The sequence below is a fragment of the Tachyglossus aculeatus genome, chromosome 8, assembly GCF_015852505.1.
Source record: "Tachyglossus aculeatus isolate mTacAcu1 chromosome 8, mTacAcu1.pri, whole genome shotgun sequence".
Classification (NCBI taxonomy): domain Eukaryota; kingdom Metazoa; phylum Chordata; class Mammalia; order Monotremata; family Tachyglossidae; genus Tachyglossus; species Tachyglossus aculeatus.
Window position 1 is genome coordinate 8,357,234 of NC_052073.1, and position 18,144 is coordinate 8,375,377.

The following is an 18,144-nucleotide window of genomic DNA, read 5'->3' on the forward strand; positions in this document are numbered from 1 at the left end:
CATTTGTTTGTCTTTTATAGGGGCTCAGATCAGGTCTGCCAGTGGAATGGGAACAAGGTTTTTAAGGAGTCAAGTTTCCAGCTTCCATTCCACTTTCTGTTCCCCAATCCCATGGGTGTGGGGGAGCTGGTGTTTCCAAGGTCAATAAAAAATGAATTTTTTAAGGTTAAGTAGAAAAAAAATAACAATAAAAAAAACTCAACACACAAAATAACTAAAACCCCAGGCCTGTCTGGAAGGGAAACTTTGGAAAAGTTAATTTTGGTTGGGGGCTGGGCCTCTTCCCTCGTGCGCTGAATGTCAAGCTCAGGTGCTAAAGGGCAGGCCAAGGAAGTGAGGTAAGTGTTTTTATAACCAAATGACACTTTGACAAAAGCCAGAAATGCTTTCCCCAAGCCACTTCCGCCCCAAGCAGAGCTGCGCTGGATTGTTGTGGACGCCCAGGCCAGGCCTGGGGAAGTGGGGGGCTTGAGGGGAGATGGCATTACGAGGTGAATACATCTGCATTTTCTCTCCCTGAAATGATCATTTCACAGCACCTGGGAGACAAGTGGAAAGGGAAGACGTTGGGCAGTGCAGGGTGAAATATGAGGGGTTGGGGGAAGCATCTTGTAACGAGACCGACTGAGCAGCCAAAGCTGGCCAAGCAGGTGGGCTTCCCCCCTCCTCTTTCCCCCATCCCTCTCACTCTATTAAATGTTCAGTCAAAGGAGGCACTGTTCTGGACTCGGGCAGAGGTAGGGGTGGTTGGGGCACCTGTGCTGTTATTGACAGCTGGGATGGATTTATTTCTAAGAAAACATCCTAGCCAACAGGGTAGCAGCCTGGGATGGGGTCAAATTCAAATAGATCAATACCCTGGGGCCCTTCCCTTTCAAGAGGTCCAAGAAGCAGCTGGGGGGAGAGGGGGAGAGGGGAGTTGAGGGAGGAGTGGACTCAGGCCTCTCCCAGATGTAAAACAGGCTACCAGATCCCCAACCCTGGCCAGTTGCTTTGTCCTGCTGGCAAGTCTGTCCCCAGAATGACCCCAGGAGTCTCCATCTGACATCCCAGGAGATTCAATATATTTAAAGATGCAACACATCTATTTATTTTAAGGATACACTCTCCTCCTACCAAAAGAAGACTTTTGTCTATCAAAACCATTTTCTCTTGTCCAGATCCAAAACTGGGTCAGAGAACAAGAGTCAGAAAAACCAAGACCCAGAAGGGTCCTCCTCAAGGGTCATCTAGTCCGGTCTCCTGTCTCTGCCTCCACATTCAGGAAAGATGGATGTCTCTAGTCTTTCCTTAAAGATTTCTGGAGATAGAAATGGGAAAATCTCCCTTCAGTCTTCCACTTCAGGGTTGTTTAGTGCCCTTGGTGGTCAGGATCAATTCATCAGTGGTATTTGTCAAGCGCTTACTGTGCGCAGAGAGCACTGTACTAAGTGTTTGTCTTGTCTTCTGCCATCTAGTCATCTCTGACCCATAGCCATAACCTGGACATATCCCTCCCAGAACACCCCACTTCCATCTGCATTCATTCTGGTAGTGCATCCATAGAATTTTCTTGGTAAAAGTACAGAAGTGTTTTACCACTGCCTCTTTCTGAGCAGTAAACTGGATTATCCACCCTCGATTCTCTCCCATGCTGCCACGGCCCAGCACAGGGGAGTTTTGACTTGTAGCAGATTGCCTTCCATTCGCTAGCCACTGCCTAAGCTAGGAGTGGAATGGATAGGCCTCTGCTTGACTCTTCCTCCATAGTCAAGACTAGTAGACGACTGGAAACTCTCCAGGTGTGACCCTGAGAGGGGACTAAGTGCTTAGAAGAATACAGTAAAATAAGTACACACAATCCCTGGCTTCTGTGATCTTACAACAGAGTGTGAGGATCTGGCCTAAGCGCTATGGGACAGAGAGTGGGGTTAGTGCCTAAGTGCTTAGGGGTTACAGACTCAAGTGCTGTAGGGAGGGAATATAGGGTGAAGGAGATTTTCCTGGGTGAAGGTTACATTTTAGTAGAGATTTGAAGATGGGGAGAGTGCTGGCCTGTATGTGAAGGGCGAAGGAGAGCCAAGCAGCAAGGAAGGGCTGAGTAAAGTGTCGTCGTTGAGAGGGATGAGGTGAATAGATTGGTATTAGGGGAACTAAGCGGGTGAGCTGGGTTCTACTGGAAGAGGAGTGAGGATAGCTAGTGGGAAGAAGGCAGATCGACTCCCTTAGAGCCAATGGTCCTTCTTTTTGCGACTCAACTCCCTGATGCTGCCATGAAAGTCCATTTCTCTCAGCTCCAGCAGCCTTTCTTCTTTACTCCGAGTCACCCCTCGGCCGCCTGAAAATGGCAGGCAGTTCAAGGAAACGAGGCATCATCCAGAAGCTTTTTGGAGATCAGTCTCTCGCCACGAAGACAAACTTGAAGCACCTCTGTGGTTCTGGGGATGCTGAAAGCTTTTTGACCTTCATTGAGTCAGGGGCAGAGGTAAACCTTCTCTGATCCTCAGAGAAGGTTCTCTGTGTCTCTAGCTTCAAAACCCATTTTACAAAATCATTTCTTTTTAGTGGTCTGTCGATGGTTTATGGTTTAGACCTGATTTTCACCATCATTGCTTCTGCCTATGTTTGGACTAACTCTCTTCTTTCATTCATTCATCCATCCATTCAATCATATTTATTGAGCGACTTACTGTGTGTACAGCACTATACTAAGCACTTGGGAAAGTACAATGCAGCAATAAAGAGAGACAATCCCTGCCCATGCTCCTTCAAAAGAGAGGTTGGTATGCAGACACAATGTAAATAACTTCTGGTAGTCTTTCTTCTCTTTGACCGAGTTTCTGATATTTCTCTTTGGTGGCCACATTCATTATTTTTTCCTCTATTGCTTTGTTTCAGAAACATGAAGCCAATGGAAAAACATGTTGTAATTAGAGATACAATCAGGCGTGGGGCAGAGAGGCTCATATAATCAACTGGAAATTTCTCCACGATACTGTAGCTTCCGTCCAGACCAATAAAGGGGCCCACGTGGAATTCCATGCCATAAAACCCAGTCCTGGAAGGGTGGGGAGAGGCAGGGTTCTTCTCTACCCCCAAACACCCTCAGAACTCATTTCATAGTCTCACCATTCGCTCTGATCCAGAGGTGTCAAAAGCTTCCCTTATCTGGATGGCATTGGTTTCCTTGGGTTGGGCCTGAGGAGCTCTCTCAGCACCTTTTAGCAGTAGCAGTAGGAGTAATAGTATTTATGAAGTGCTTATTGGGAGTAAAGCACAGGTGGGAATTAGACAGAGGCCCCATCCCTCTGAGAACTCACAATCATTAGCTTTCCCTGACACCCTCCTAAAGAGTGGGGAAACACACTCTGCTACAGAGTTGATCAAACAACCCATCATATTTTTTGAGTGATTATTGTATGCAGAGCAGTGTACTAAGAGCTTGGGAGAAAGTACAGTGTAACAGAGTTGGTAGACATATTCCCACAGGGATCTTACAGCCTAGAGGGGGAGACAGACATTAACATAAATTACGGATGTGTTCATAAGTGCTGTGGGGCTGAGGATAGGGTAAATACAGGGTAAAATCCAAATACAAATTATCATGCGGTAGCTCCTCCAAGTCAGGATGAGATGTGTGAGTAATCATGTGTCACAAAACTTGGCTACCATTGGACTGTGCTCCTTCCCAGTGGTATCCAAAGAAAAAGCCAAGTTGTGATATTGGGAGAAAGATACAAGGAAGATACTGGGAGAAAGATACAAGAGACATTGTTTTCACTCAAGTCCTAACATCGACTCTTCTCTCTCTTTCCTCTCTGTCTGCTCACCTTTCTATCCTTCCTCTGTCCTGGCTCCAGGAGAATTAAAGGCTGAGAAACAACTCTATCAACTTTTTTAGCATCATTTCTGACTAAACATATTTGCGCCTTGAAACACAGTCTAAGTCAACCAAACAATCAACCATATTGATTGAGCACTTACTGTGTGCAGGGCACTGCACTGTTTGGGAGAGTTCAAACAATAATATAACAGACACATTCCCTGCCCACAGTGAGCTTAGTCTAGAGGGGGAGGCAGACATTAATATAGAAAAATTACGGATATGGACATGTTAACGGGCATAACTGAGCTTCCTGCCCCATTGATAGTAGTTGCACCTTTCTTCAAAGATGGGATCCCTTCCAGAATGGGTAAGAGTTCCTGCCAGTTTCCAACTATTAACTTCGCTGATGTGTGAGGGAGGTAGTATGGTCTAATGGAAAAAATATGCTTTTCAAAAGTCAGAAGGCCCCATTCCAATTCCAACTCTCCTTTCGGACTGCCGCATGACTTTGGAGCATCCATTTATCTGCTCTAGGCCTTGGTTTCCTCACTTGTAAAATCAGTCTAAGATTCTCATTCTCCCTACCTCTTCACTTGAAAGCCCTACGTGGGACAAGGAAGATGTTCAATCTAATTGCATGTTGTTGATAAGCAGATCAGACACAGTCCCTCTCCCACAAGGGGCTCAAGCTCTAAAGTGGCAGAAAAACTGGTATCTTATTAAAGATGAGGAAACTGAGGCACAGAGAACAATCATTGTTGTATTTTAAGCACTACGTGCTGAGCACTAGGGTAGATACAGTATAATCACTTGAGACATAGTCCCTTCTCTCATGAGGTAATTGAGGTACAGATGAGGTAATTGGGGCCCAGAGAAGTTAAGTGATTTGTCCAAGGTCACACAAAGCAGGAAAATACTGAAGCAGAATTAGAACCCAGGTCTCCTGCTTCCCAGGCCCATGCTCTTTCCACTAGGTCACACTACCTGGTATTTTATTGAGTATCCGCTGGCTATAAGGTACTGCACTACATTCATTTGATTGTATTTATTTGCATGCAAAGCACTTTAGTAATAATAATGATGATGGTATTTGTTAAGTGCTTACTATGTGCCAAGCACTGTTCTAAGCGCTGGGGGGATACAAGGTGATCAGGTTGTCCCATGTGGAGCTCACAATCTTAACCCCCATTTTACAGATGAGGTAACTGAGGCCCAGAGAAATGAAGTGACTTGCCCAAAGTCACACAGCTGACAAGCAGCAGAGCGGGGATTTGAACCCATGACCTCTGACTCCCAAGCCCATGCTGTTTCCACTGAGCCATGCTGCTTCTCTGTACTAAGTGCCTAAGCAGTACCTGCTTGGAAGTGTACAACAAAAACATGGAGACATGTTCCCCACCCACAGGGAGCTTACATGCTCTCAGGGAAGAAAGGCAGACATAGAAATATTTCTTAATGGGGTAGTCAGAATAAATCAATTGACTGTACAACTAATCATCCATAAATGGGAGGATAACATAGTAAGAGTATTTATTAAGCGTTTACTGTGTGCACTGTGATGGGAGAGATTTGCCTAGGTAGGAAGGTATAAATAAATGCATAATGTCAGTAAAGGGTGGAGGGTTTGATGTGACTTCGGATGGTGGTAGTTAATCAGGAAAGACTTGAGGGATGAGAGCACTCTGGTCTTTCAGATTAACTGAAGGGAGGGACTTCCAGACTGGAGAGTAGACAGACCTAATAGAATCCCCAGAAAGAGAGATGGGGAGAACCTTTTCAAGTCTAAACTAGCTCTTTAAATCCAAATAATAATACTGATAATATTTTTTAAGTGTTTACTCCAAGCTAAGGACTGTGCTCAGCTCTGGGCTTGATAGGAGGTAAACCAATAAGACCCCCTCAGCATTCGCAATATCTTTGGAGTATGCACCTGACTTCTTTCCTCAAAACAGCAAAATTCCATCTAAGCAGATTTTTTAATGCCTACGTAACTCATTACACTCAAAGGAAAGCCCTGGAGCATCTAGGACTCCGAGTAACAGTTCCTTCTCCTGAGAACAGACTGTGTCTCCATTCAGTGTTGCCAAACCATTTATAACAACTCCCCCAGGCACTAAGTGGCCTGTTCCTGAAGACTGGCAACCCAATCCAAGCAAACTCACATCACAGACTCCCAAGAAATAACCCTTCTCGCCGCTTTCTTTCCCACTCCTGTTTACCTCTGTTCCTACTGAGAGCAGGGGAATCGTGATTAGAGCAGGAAGATTTGATTTAATTTGGGAGACTGTTGCTCCTTACATGACTCTCAGGATTTACAGGCAATTAGCATGAGAGGATCAATAATGATAATGGTATTTGTTAAGCGCTTACTATGTGACAAGCATTGTTCTGAACACTGGGGTAGATAAATGTGCCCCATTTTACAGATGAGGTAACTGGGGCACAGAGAAGTGAAGTGCCTTGCCCCAAATCACACAGCTGACAAGTAGGAGAGCCGGAATTAGAACCCATGACCTCTAACACCCAAGCCCCGGCTCTTTCCATTAAGCCACACTGCTTCTCCAGACTCAGTAAGGATCAGATAAGTAGCTTCTTTTTCAAAAAATCAATTGTGCTCAATGGCTATACTTTCTTCCCCTGTATCTAGTCTTCTCTGTTGTATGTGGAGATCCAGAAAATGCCCCGTCTCCTTTCTATTTCCTTAGAAACATTCACTGAGCAGCTTCAGGATAGATATCTTGGAAGACTGGGAAATAGACTGGTGATTCCCTCAAGCAGGGAGTCTATACTGCTGGTGTCTCTGCTTAAACAATCAAGGTCTGACACCTCACTGCTTACACCAGACCTGAGAACTGAACCTTTCAGTGTGGGCTCCTGAAGCACTCAATATCATTGATTGATTGATTGACTGATTGCCTCTGGGGGAATGTGTCTTCTCTTGGCATTTCCTCCACGATAAGCCAATCTAAGTACAAAGCACAAAACTGGTCTACAAAATGGATTACAGTTCTGGTGCTGCCTCTGAGTAGCAGAGAGACACTCCATTTCCTGACAGAAAATGTGCCCTAATACTAGCATAAAATTATACTAATTATTGAGCCAAACTCTGGGAGAAATGCTCTCTACTGAGAACTCCATTCATTTCAAGGACATGGTGTGCAAACTGTCAAGAGCTAATCTCTCTGCATGGATCTGTATCTCACCGACAGAAGCGTCTTCTCCCAACCAAAGGAGAGCTCTATCAAAGCCCTTAACCTGTGTAGCTGAATGCTGATTCACCTTGCAAGGAGGGAGCTGAGATACTAGTGGCCACTTGCAATCCTTCCCAAAACCTTTTGGAAAAACCACTCTCCTGATAGATGCCAAGATCTGGGAGATCCTATAAGTTTCTGGAGCGAAAGCCATTCTGGACCAATTGGCTTTCTAGGAGCTCTATGCCCTGGGGATTCATTTTCTAGGGGAAAATCCTCTTGGAAAACTTCTTCCCTCAAGAGTGGGAGAGTCTGAAGATGACCTGGGATCATTCAGAGCATCACTGAGGACATATTTTCCCCCAACCCAGATAAGGAGCATCTACTTGCGCAAATAATCTCACCTCCCCTCTCCCTGCCCCCTCAGTGGGGAAGTTGAATGAATCAGTCCTGACTGCTGAAAAGAGACAGGCCTGAGGGGAAAAGTGTGGTTCAGCTTTGCCTCTGCCCCTGGGCAAAGAGCACCCCTGGAAACTGAAAAGAGAAACCAAGCTAAAAGATGGTGAAATTGGCACTCTGCCTCATCTTCAGTCCTTGGCTTCTCCTGTCCTGGCCCCTCTGCCCTTCTGCTTGGCATACCTGCATGTAAATACTGACATAAGTTCTCCTCAGAAGAGGACCAACAAAGGCTGGAATGTTGACTTTGGCCTTTTATTTCCACTTATTTCTTGCCACTCAAAAAAAAATTTTTTAGGGTTTCTAGGCCTCTGTGGAAGTGGAGTGAGAGTGGATAGGAGCAGAACCCAGGTCAGTGGGGAAAGAGAATGGAGGCAGGGGATATTTGGGGGAGTAAAGACATGGCCTACTCTCCCATATCAGACAAACTGAACAGCCTGTGGGAGTTTCTCTGGGCCCGCGAAGTCATCATCATAGTTGTACTAGTAGTAATAATAATTGTCATGTATATCAAGCATTCACTATGTGCCAAGCACTGTACTAAGCGCTGAGGTAAGTACAAGATAATTATGTCACACACGGTCCCTGACAGTTTAATCAGGAGGGCAAACGAGTATTGAATCCCCATTTTACAGATGAGGAAACTGAGGCATAGATAAGTTAAATGACTTGCTCAAGGTCTTACAGCAAGCAAGCAGTGGGGCTGAGATTAGAGTCCCAGTCCTCTGACCTTCAGCTTTCCACTGGTAGTAGTATTTATTAAGCCCCTACTATGGGCAATGTACTGTACTAAGCCCCGGAGAAAAATACTCGGACGAGAATTCAAGATTTGGTCCTGGCCACCACGGGGCTCACAATCTGAGAATAAGGGAGAGGGTGGGTAGGAAAGAGACCCCAAAAGAAAGAGGAAATCGCAGAAGAGACGAGGACGTGATCAGAACAGACGAGAGACCTAGTAGGGCACCGAGCGGAGAGGAGCAAAGTGTTTAGGCTGCTTGCAGCTCAGTTCAACGGTCATAACTGTCATAACTGCATAACACAAACACACACACCCCTTCTCATCATTCTAAAAGAGAGGCCCCTCTTTTCGGGTCACCCTTTCTTGCTGGACCAGGGGCTGATGGGATTCTGGTGGTGTGGAATTGGGCAGGATTTCCTCACCAACAAGGCTGGCCTCAAGCCATGGTGGGGAACACTGAGGCAGGGAGCCTAGAGTCCAGAGCAATAGGTAGGTTCAGCAGATGGAAGTCTTCCGTGAGCATCAACCTTTTTCGTTTTCCCTCAAGCTAACTTACTCCCTGGGCCTCCTTCTTGTCTCTCCTGCCTCTTACCCCTTGTTCACACCCTCTCCATTATTTCCCTCAAACTAACTTACTCTCTGGGCCTCCTTCTTGTCTCTCCTGCCTCTTACTCCTTGTTCACGCCCTCTCCGTTAAATCTGCCAGACTAGACTGTGAGCCCAATTTCTAGACTGTGAGCCCACTGTTGGGTAGGGACTGTCTCTACATATTGTCAACTTGTACTTCCCAAGTGCTTAGGACAGTGCTCTGCACACAGTAAGCGCTCAGTAAATACGATTGATTGATAGTTGGGCAAGTCACTTAACTTTTCTGTGCCTCAGTTACCTCATCTGTAAAATGGGGATTAAGACTGTGAGGGACAATCTGATCACCTTGTAACCTCCCCAGTGCTTAGAACAGTGCTTTGCACATAGTAAGCACTTAATAAATGTCATTATTATTATTATTATTATTATTATTATTAGTTTTCCCCATCTTCAAAGCCCTTCAGAAACCCCACCTCTCCAATTTGTTTCTCTTTTGCCCTGACTGCATCTCCCAACTGCCACTTAGAAGCAGCGTGGTCTAGTAGATAGAACACAAGCCTGGAAGTCAGAAGGACTTGGGTGCCAATTCTGACTCCACCGCTTGTCTGTTGTGTGGCCTTGGGCAAGTCACTTCACTTCTCTGGGTTTCAGTTACCTCATCTGCAAAATGGCAGCATAGCATAGTGGATAGAGCATGGGCGTGGAAATCAGAAGGTTGTGGATTCTAAACCCAGCTCCACCACTTGTCTGCTGTGTGACCTTGAGCAAGTCATTTCACTTCTCTGGGCCTCATTTACCTTATCTGAAAAATGGGGATTAAGACTGTGAGCCCCACAAGGGACAGGGAACCCAATTTGCTTATATCTATGAAAGCACTTAGTACAGTGCCTGGCACATAGTAAGTACTTAATTAATACCAAAATTATTATTATAAAGACTGTCCAATGTGGGACATAGAATCCATCTAACCTGATTAGCTTGTATCTACCTCAGTGCTTAGCACAGTTCCTCACACATAATAAGCATTTAACAAATATCATTAAAAAAAACACTCCTCAGAGCATCCATACCAATTCTGTACCTATTGATATGTAAGCACTCTAGCATTTACTCATCCATATATCCACCATACCTTTGTATTCTTCCTTCTATCTGTAATTTATTTTGTGTTTATCTCAACCTCCTAGATTACAAGCTCCTTGAGGAGAGGAATCATGTCTTTTAACTCAAATCTCTCTCCAGCTCTTATTACAGTTCTCTGCCTACACTAAGAACACTCAATAAATACTATTGATTAATTCTAATAGAGCATACACAGGATAGTCAGTAATCAATCATTCAGTATTATGAAGCACTTACATTTTGCAGATTATTGTACTACATGCTTAGGAAAGTACAATAGAATTAGTAGGCACAGTTCTAGTTCTCGAGAAGCTTACAGTCTAGCAAGGGAGAAAGAAAGAAAATAAATTGTAGACATATTAATAACAATATATTAATATTATAGTTAATAGCAATCATGATACTGTTATTTGTTACGTGCTTTCATTCATTCATTCATTCAATCATATTTACTGAGCACTTACTGTGTGCAGAGCACTCTACTAAGAGCTTGAAAAGTACAATTCAGCAATAGAGAGAGACAATCCCTGCCCACACCCAGCTTACAGTCTAGAAGGCAGGGGAGACAGGCATCAAAACAAGTAAGCAGGCATCAAGATAAATAAATAGAAGTGCTTAACAAATAAGTATTGGGTCAGATATGAGATAATCGGGTTGAACACAGTCCCTGTCCCACATGGGGCTCACAATCTAAGGAGGAGGAAGACGAGGTATTTGAGTCCCCATTTTACAGGTGAGGAAACGAACAAAAAGTTGTGGTATTTGTGAAGTGCTTATGTGCAAAACACTGTACCAAGCACTGGAGTATCTACTATATCTACAGGATAATCAGGTCAGACACTATCCTCGTGCGAAGGGTCTCAGTACTGGATCATTAGAGTTTGAAGTTGGATTCCTTTGTGGGCGGGAGGGTTCCCCTTAAATAGGGGAATGTTCCATTGCTCAAAGGGTACATATTTATATCACTTAACCATAGATTTGGGGACACGAGGGGATTGTTTCTTTCTATTGTTCTCTCCCATGAAAATGTGATCGGCTGGGGATATTGTCTGGAAAAAGACTAATGACTGTGGCTGTTGAAGTCTATGGGATGAACCTGTTCCATCAAAAGAAAAGAGGAAGAGGAAACCACTTTCAATAGTATCACAGAATAATTGGTATCAGATATAGTATGTTCTGGCTCATTTTCTACTCGGGGGCTGTAGCAGGGAGAGGGAGAACGGTTGTTACTTAATGCCTGAACTTAAATGCTAGAATCAGACATGAATAATGACAGCAAGGGCAAAAAGAGTGAGGATGAAGGGGAGAGAGAGAAATGGAGACAGAAATACATGAAACAGAGAGAGCGAGGAGAAGAATCAGAGAGACAGAATGAGATAAAGACAGAGGGGACTTAATCACAAGCAGAAGCAAAATGAGATAAAAACAGAATGGCAGAGAAATAGAAGCAGACAGAAATAAAAACAGGAAGCAGTAGAGAAATGGAGGCAGAGACAGGGACATAGGGACAGAGATAAAGAAAGAGAGAGAGAGGCAAAGGTGGAGGGAGAAAGGGAGATCTTGGAAAGTGAAAATAATGAACATGGCAGTGGACTTGTTTTGACACATCCCACAAAAGCTTGGAGTGCATTTCTGGGGATCACTTCTCATTGGGTAGACTCAGTCCTTCCAGCTGCTCCCAAATGAGTCACAAAACTATTCCAGAGTTTGAGTCAGTTTGGAAACTGTAAGGCCAGGAAAAAAAAGAGAAAAAAAAAGGATGAAAGAGGGGCTCCAGAACCAAGAGAGTGGAAAGAACAGGGGCCTGAGAGTCAGCGGTCCTGTGTTTTAATGCCGACTCTGCCACTGGACTGCTTGGATAAGTGACCTTGGATAAGTCACTTAACTTCTCTATGCCTAGGTTTCCTCAACTGTTAAATGGGGATCCAATACCTGTTCTCCCCGCTACTGATACTGTGGGCCCCATGTGAGACAGCGACTATGTCTGACCTGAGTATATCTACCCCAGAGCTTAGAACAGTGCGTGACACATAGTGAGCACTTAACAAAGACCATAAAAAAGAGAGGGGGCAATGGCTTTTCTGATTAAACCCACCTGGGTCCCTTATAACTTCCATCACCTCAGTGCCCTGCATTTGACTTTCTCTGTGACCAAGACATATCTAGATGTTCCTGCCATCTGGATGCTGCTTAGGAGACTCTTTCATTGGCATTTCTTTTTTTTATGGAATTAGTCAAATGCTTAATATGTGCCAGGCACCGTACTAAGCACTGGGGTAAATGCAAGCTAATCAGTTTGGGCACAGTCCCTGTCCCACATGGGGATCACAACCTTAATCCCCATTTACAGATGGGGGAACTGAGGCCCAGAGAAGTGAAGTGACTGGCCCAAGGTCACACAGTGGACAAGTGGAGGAGCAGGAATTAAAACCGAGGTCATTCTGACTCCCCTGAGTTTTATTCAAACAGTATGCAAGGGCAGAGACACTATCTTTTTCTTCCTCTTTAACTCCCAGAGTGCCTACTGGCTCTAGAAGCAGAAATACTATCAATCTATCAATGGATCAATCATATTTATTTAGTGATTACTGTATGCAGAGCACTTTACTATTTGGGAGTAAAATATAACAGTCTGTAGATGTGTTCCTTGCCCATAAGAAGCTTACAGTTTATAGTATCTTACTCTCCCAAGCACTTAGAACAGTGCCCAGCTCATAGTAAGAGCTCAATAAATACTATTAATTGATTGACAAAGGCAGAGGCATACATTAATATAAATAAATTATGGATATATGTGAGTCCTGTGGAACTGAGGATGGGGTGAATATAGGGTCCAAGTCCAAGTACAATAGTGATGCAAAAGGGAGTGGGAGGAGAGGAAATGAGGGCTTAGTCAGGAAAGCCTTCTTGGAGGAGATGTGACTGTAATAAAGCTTTGAAGGTGGGGAGAGTGATCGTCGACGGGATTTGGAGAGGAAGGGAGTTCCGGGCTAGAGGCAAGACTTGGGTGAGGGGTCAGCGGCAAGATACGTCAGATCGAGTTATGGTGAGTAGGTTGGCAATGGAGAAGTGAAGCGGTCTCCACGACGCTCTTTGCCTCTACAGATCCACCCCTGCTTCGATGGCAGGCACTGCCAGGAAATCAGCATTTATTCATTCATTCAATCATATTTATTGAATGCTTACTGCGTGTAGGGAACGGTACTAATGTCTGGAGTGCTCTCATCATAGACCGGAAGAGACTATTAGAGCCAACTGGTTTCCAGTTATAGACTGTAGACATCATGAGGAACAGAATCTGAGTCTGACCTGATTATGTGGCATCTACTTAGCACTTAGCACATAGTGTTTAACAGTCGCTAGACTGTAAACTCGTTACTGGCAGGGAATATGTCTGTTAATTCTGTTGCAGTCTCCCAAGAGCTTAGTACAGTGCTCTGCACACAGTAAGCTCTCAATAGATACCATTGATTGATTAACAAATACCATGGTGATCAATCAAGCGTACTTATTGAGAGCTTACTGTGTGCAGAGCACCATACTAAGCTTTACCTGTCTTATGCTGTCAAGTTGTCTCCGACTCGTAGCGACGCCATGGACACATCGCTTCCAGAATGCCCCACCTCTATCTGAAATCGTTCTGGTAGTGTATCCATAGATTTTTCCTGGTAAAAATCTGAAAGTGGTTTACAATTGCCTCCTCCCATGCAGTCAACTTGAGTCTGCACTCTCTACTCTCTCCCGGATGGCTGCTGCCTAGCACAGGGGAGGTTTGACTTGTAGCAGATCACCCACCACTCGCTAGCCACTGCCCAGGCTAGGAATGGAATGAATAGACCTCTGCTTGACTCTCCCTCCCGTAGTCGACACTGGGAGAGAACTGGAAACTCTTCAGGTGCAACCTTGAGGGGGGAATAAGCATTTGGAAGAGCACAATATAACAATGTAACAGAAACATTCCCTGACCACAGCAAGCTTACAGTCCAGAGAGCAGCATGGCCTAGTGGAAAGAGCCTGAGCTTGGGAGTCAGAGGGCCTGAATTTTCATCCTGGCTCTGCCACTTACTTGCTGTATATGGCCTTGGACAAATCACTTAACTTCTCTTTGCCTCAGTTTTCTCATCTGTAAATGGGGGTTCAATACCTAGTCTCCCTTCTACTTAGACTGTGAGTCCCATGTGGGACAAGAACTCTGACCAACCTGATTATCATACATCGCCCCTGGTACTTTAAACAATCCCTGACACATAGTAAGTACTTAATAAATACCATTTTTATTGATATTATCACTAATAAGGAACTCTGAGTTCCAAATCATCAAAGCAGCTTTCCCTGCCTAAGAAGACCAAGTGTCTTCCTTACTTGGAGATACCTATTATGGATGCGCTCAAAAGAGATGGGGGGTCAAGAAACTGCATCTCCTTCTCATCCTGAGTCCCCACTTACATAACAATAATAATAATAATAATAATGGCATTTACTAAGCGCTTACTTTGTGCAAAGCACTGTTCTAAGCACTGGGGAGGTTACACGATGATCAGGTTGTCCCACAGGGGGCCCACAGTCTTAATCCCCATTTTGCAGATGAGGTAACTGAGGCCCAGAGAAGTTAAGCGACTTGCCCAAAGTCACACAGCTGACAATTGGTGGAGCCGGAATTTGAACCCATGACCTCTGACTCTCAAGCCCGGGACTCCAAAATCACACTGCTTCAGGGAAATGACTGGCTTTGCTTTAGACCCAGAAGGGCTTTGATTTTCTTCAAATGGAGTCAGGCTCACACATCCCTGTGACTGGAGAGTGTTTAGATCAACTGACATCTTGTTTTCACCCAGGGCTAGTGTTGCCGGTCACAGCTCCAGGGAGCTGACAGAAACCTCTGCTAATGAAGCCGATCCTGAGGAAACTTCAGGGTGAAGTGAGGACGCTGTGGAAAATAACCGTCTGCAGCGGCATGAGAAGGCCGGAAAATGGCAGAGCAGCAACTCTGCTCCCTGATGTAGATTGTAAGTTTGTTGTGGGCAGGGAACTTGGCTACCAACTCTGTTGTAGTATACTCTTCTAAGCATTCAGTACAGTGTTCCGCACACAGTAAATTGTCAATAAATACCATTATTAATAACAATAATTACAACTGTGGAATTTGTTAATAACTTACTATGGGCCATGCACCATACTAAACTCTGGGTGGATACAAGAAAATTGGATTGGACAGAGTTCCCGTCCCACATGGGGCTCCCAATCTTAATCCCCATTTCCCAAATGAGGGAACTGAGGCACAGAGAAGTGAAGTGTCTGGCCCAAGCAGACAAGTGGCCAAGCCAGGATTAGAACCCAGGTTCTTCTGACTCCCAGGGCTGTAATAACAATAATAATGATGGCATTTATTAAGCGCTTAATATGTGCAAAGCACTGTTCTAAGTGCTGGGGAGGTTACAAGATTATCAGGTTGTCCCTCGTGAGGCTCACAGTCTCAATCCCCATTTTACAAATGAGGTAACTGAGGCACAGAGAAATTAAGTGACTTGCCCAAAGTCATACAGCTGACAATTGGCGGAGCAGGGATTTGAAACCATGACCTCTGACTCCAAAGCCCGGGCTCTTTCCTACTGAGCCACGCTGCTTCTCAATCCACTAGGCCACACTGCTTCTCATTGATTGATTGACTGATTGATCACTGCACTTTTCCCCCTGGGAGAGTCATAAGGACAAGCATCATCTCCTAAGAGCCCAAGATGATAGATAATACCATCATCTTAAACACACAGAGTGAGGGTTCTTCTCACTGGGAGCTTGGCCTCTCACCCATTCATCTTGCTTTCCTTTCAGTTATGCACCAGCACGAACTGAAGCATCTTCAGAAAAGCCTCCCATTTTAATCTCTGTCAGAGAAAGGAGAAGCTTTCTCTTCATAAAATATTTAAGATCTGAAATGAATTGCAGCAGACCCGACTCCTGGAAATCATCCACAATCCAGCAACAGGCAGACTCGTTTTCTTGGTTCCTACTGGACCTCTCTGGACACCCCTGTCTGGGGTGGGGGAGCGAAATGTTCTCTAGGCTGTCTAGCATCATCTTTGCCAGTTTAAAAAAGAGCATGGCACATCCACCCTGGAAGACCTGTGTGACCTTGGGCAAGTTCCTTCTCTGTGCCTCAGGTACTACGTATGTAAGATGGGGAGTAAGACTGAGAGGCCCATGTGAGATATGGACTGTGTCCAACCTAATTAGCTGGTATCTATGCCAGTGCTCAGTACAGTGCCTAATACATAGTAAGCACTCAACAAATACTGCAATTATAATTATGATTATTTGAATGTGTCATTCACCAGGGACCACTTAGGATTCAGGAAGAAATTTACAAGGTCACAGTTCCTGGATTGACTTTCAGTGCTTGGGGAAGTTGGAAATTTTGCGATGCTTTTAGTCATCGGCATGGTGGAAACTCTGTGGAAAACCCTGTGGAAAATGGGGTAGCTCCCTTAAGCTCTCCAGAGTTAAGATTGTAAATTCCTCAAGGGCAGAGAGAATTCCTCACAGTAGTGCTGGTATGGTACTCTCCCTAACGTCCAGTACAGTGTTCTGCACACAGTAGGCCCTGAGTACATATTGATGAATGTCTTCCATTTTTGGAGGTGGTTTTTCATTTGCCCTTGTTTCTGTGCCCTTTGGGTACATAGCATTCACCCCACCCTCTGCCTTAAAACACTGATGTACATATCCGTGATTTATTTATTTATATTAATCTCTGTCTCCCCTTCTAAATTGTAAGCTCGTTGTGGGAAGGGATCATGTCTACCAACTCTGTTGTATTGCACTCTCCAAAATGCTTGGAACCGTGCTTTGCACTCATTCAATAAATGCCACTGATTGATTCATTCATTCATTGTGAGGGTGGATGTGGAAAGGGAAGAGTGATTTTAGGGGATTTGAAGGGAACCAGGCTTTAGTGAGAAGCAGCGTGGCCCAGTGGAAAGAGCACCGGCCTGAGAGTCAGAGGACCTGGGTTCTATTTCTCACTCTTTCAGTTGTCTGCTATGTGGCCTTGGGCAAATCACCTAACTTTTCTGTGCCTCAGTTACTTCACTTATAAAATGGAGAGTAAGCCACATGTGGGACATGGCCTGTGTTCAACCTAATTAGCTTGTACACACCCCAGTGTTTAGTATGGTGCCTGGCACATAGTAAGCGCTTTAACAAATTCATTTTTTTTTTTAAAAAAAGGCATACCCTGCCCTGGGCAGATGGGACTAGAGTGCCAGAAATTCCAACACTCAGGTCACAGAAGCCTTATTCCTGATTCCGCCTCTCATAATAGTAATTGTGGTATTTGTTAAGCATTTACTATGGTGCCAAGCACTGTACTAAAAATTCAGGTGGCGATAAATACGGTTAACCCAGTCCCTGTCCCACGTGGGACTCACGGTCTTAATCTTCACTTTACAGATGAACTAACCGAGGCACAGGGAAGTTAAGTGACTGGCCCAAGGTCACACAGCTGACAAGTGGCAAAGCCAGGATTAGAAACAGGTCCTTCTGACTCCCAGGACCAGGTTCTAAACACTAGGCCATGCTGCTTCTCTTAACAATCACCCTCACACTGTTCTTCCCACAGCCTCTCAGACGCAAGGAAGTATCCACCTTGGACCCTCTGAACAGGAGATACTGATGAAAATGAGATTCTCAGCCAGAGAGCCCAGACCAGCCTATTTGGGGAAGTACCTCCCCCTAAATCAAAGTCTCTCTTGCGCCTGTGGCCATATGCTGCTGGAAAATGATTCATAAATGTTTGGCATACAGAAGCCATCTGTATCCTATCACCGCAAAAGGGTTATTACAATTTGTGACATAAGGTGTTTACTGAATTAGTATTAATTACATTTGCACCCAAACAAACCCTGTTATTTTGAAAACGGTTTCCAGAGAGAAGAAAGAAACAGAGGCGAGTTTGGGAGAGCCGATAACACAGGCTGTGAGTGTGGGGTTTTGGAGTGAGCTCGTTGTCGCTGAATGAATGAGAGTTGGAAAAGGGGAGAATAAGGGCTATGGGGTCCATTGGTTGATTCCCCCACCTCCGAGTAACGTACTTAAATCTTGACAAATTAATCTTGAGACGAGAGCCTACAACCTCTATTCCAGCCCTGACAACCGTTCTCATCAAAAATTTCTTCCTGACGCCTAAGTCCATTTGTTTTCCTTCTTCCGTACTCTGGAGATCTGCACCTGATGAACATAGGAGGAGA

General features: G+C 44.7%; 1 long non-coding RNA gene and 1 other non-coding gene across 2 annotated transcripts; one reads left to right on the forward strand and one right to left on the reverse strand.

Moving 5' to 3' along the window:
- Nucleotides 1-1,662: 1,662 nt before the first annotated feature.
- LOC119931909 lies at nucleotides 1,663-1,799 on the reverse strand. Its single transcript, XR_005452211.1, has one exon. It is a non-coding gene; the product is annotated as a small nucleolar RNA SNORA7 (small nucleolar RNA).
- Nucleotides 1,800-8,562: 6,763 nt separating this feature from the next.
- LOC119931837 lies at nucleotides 8,563-17,726 on the forward strand. The gene is made up of 3 exons (XR_005452157.1): nucleotides 8,563-8,680; nucleotides 14,737-14,907; nucleotides 17,517-17,726. It is a non-coding gene; the product is annotated as an uncharacterized LOC119931837 (long non-coding RNA).
- The last annotated feature ends 418 nt before the right edge of the window (nucleotides 17,727-18,144 follow it).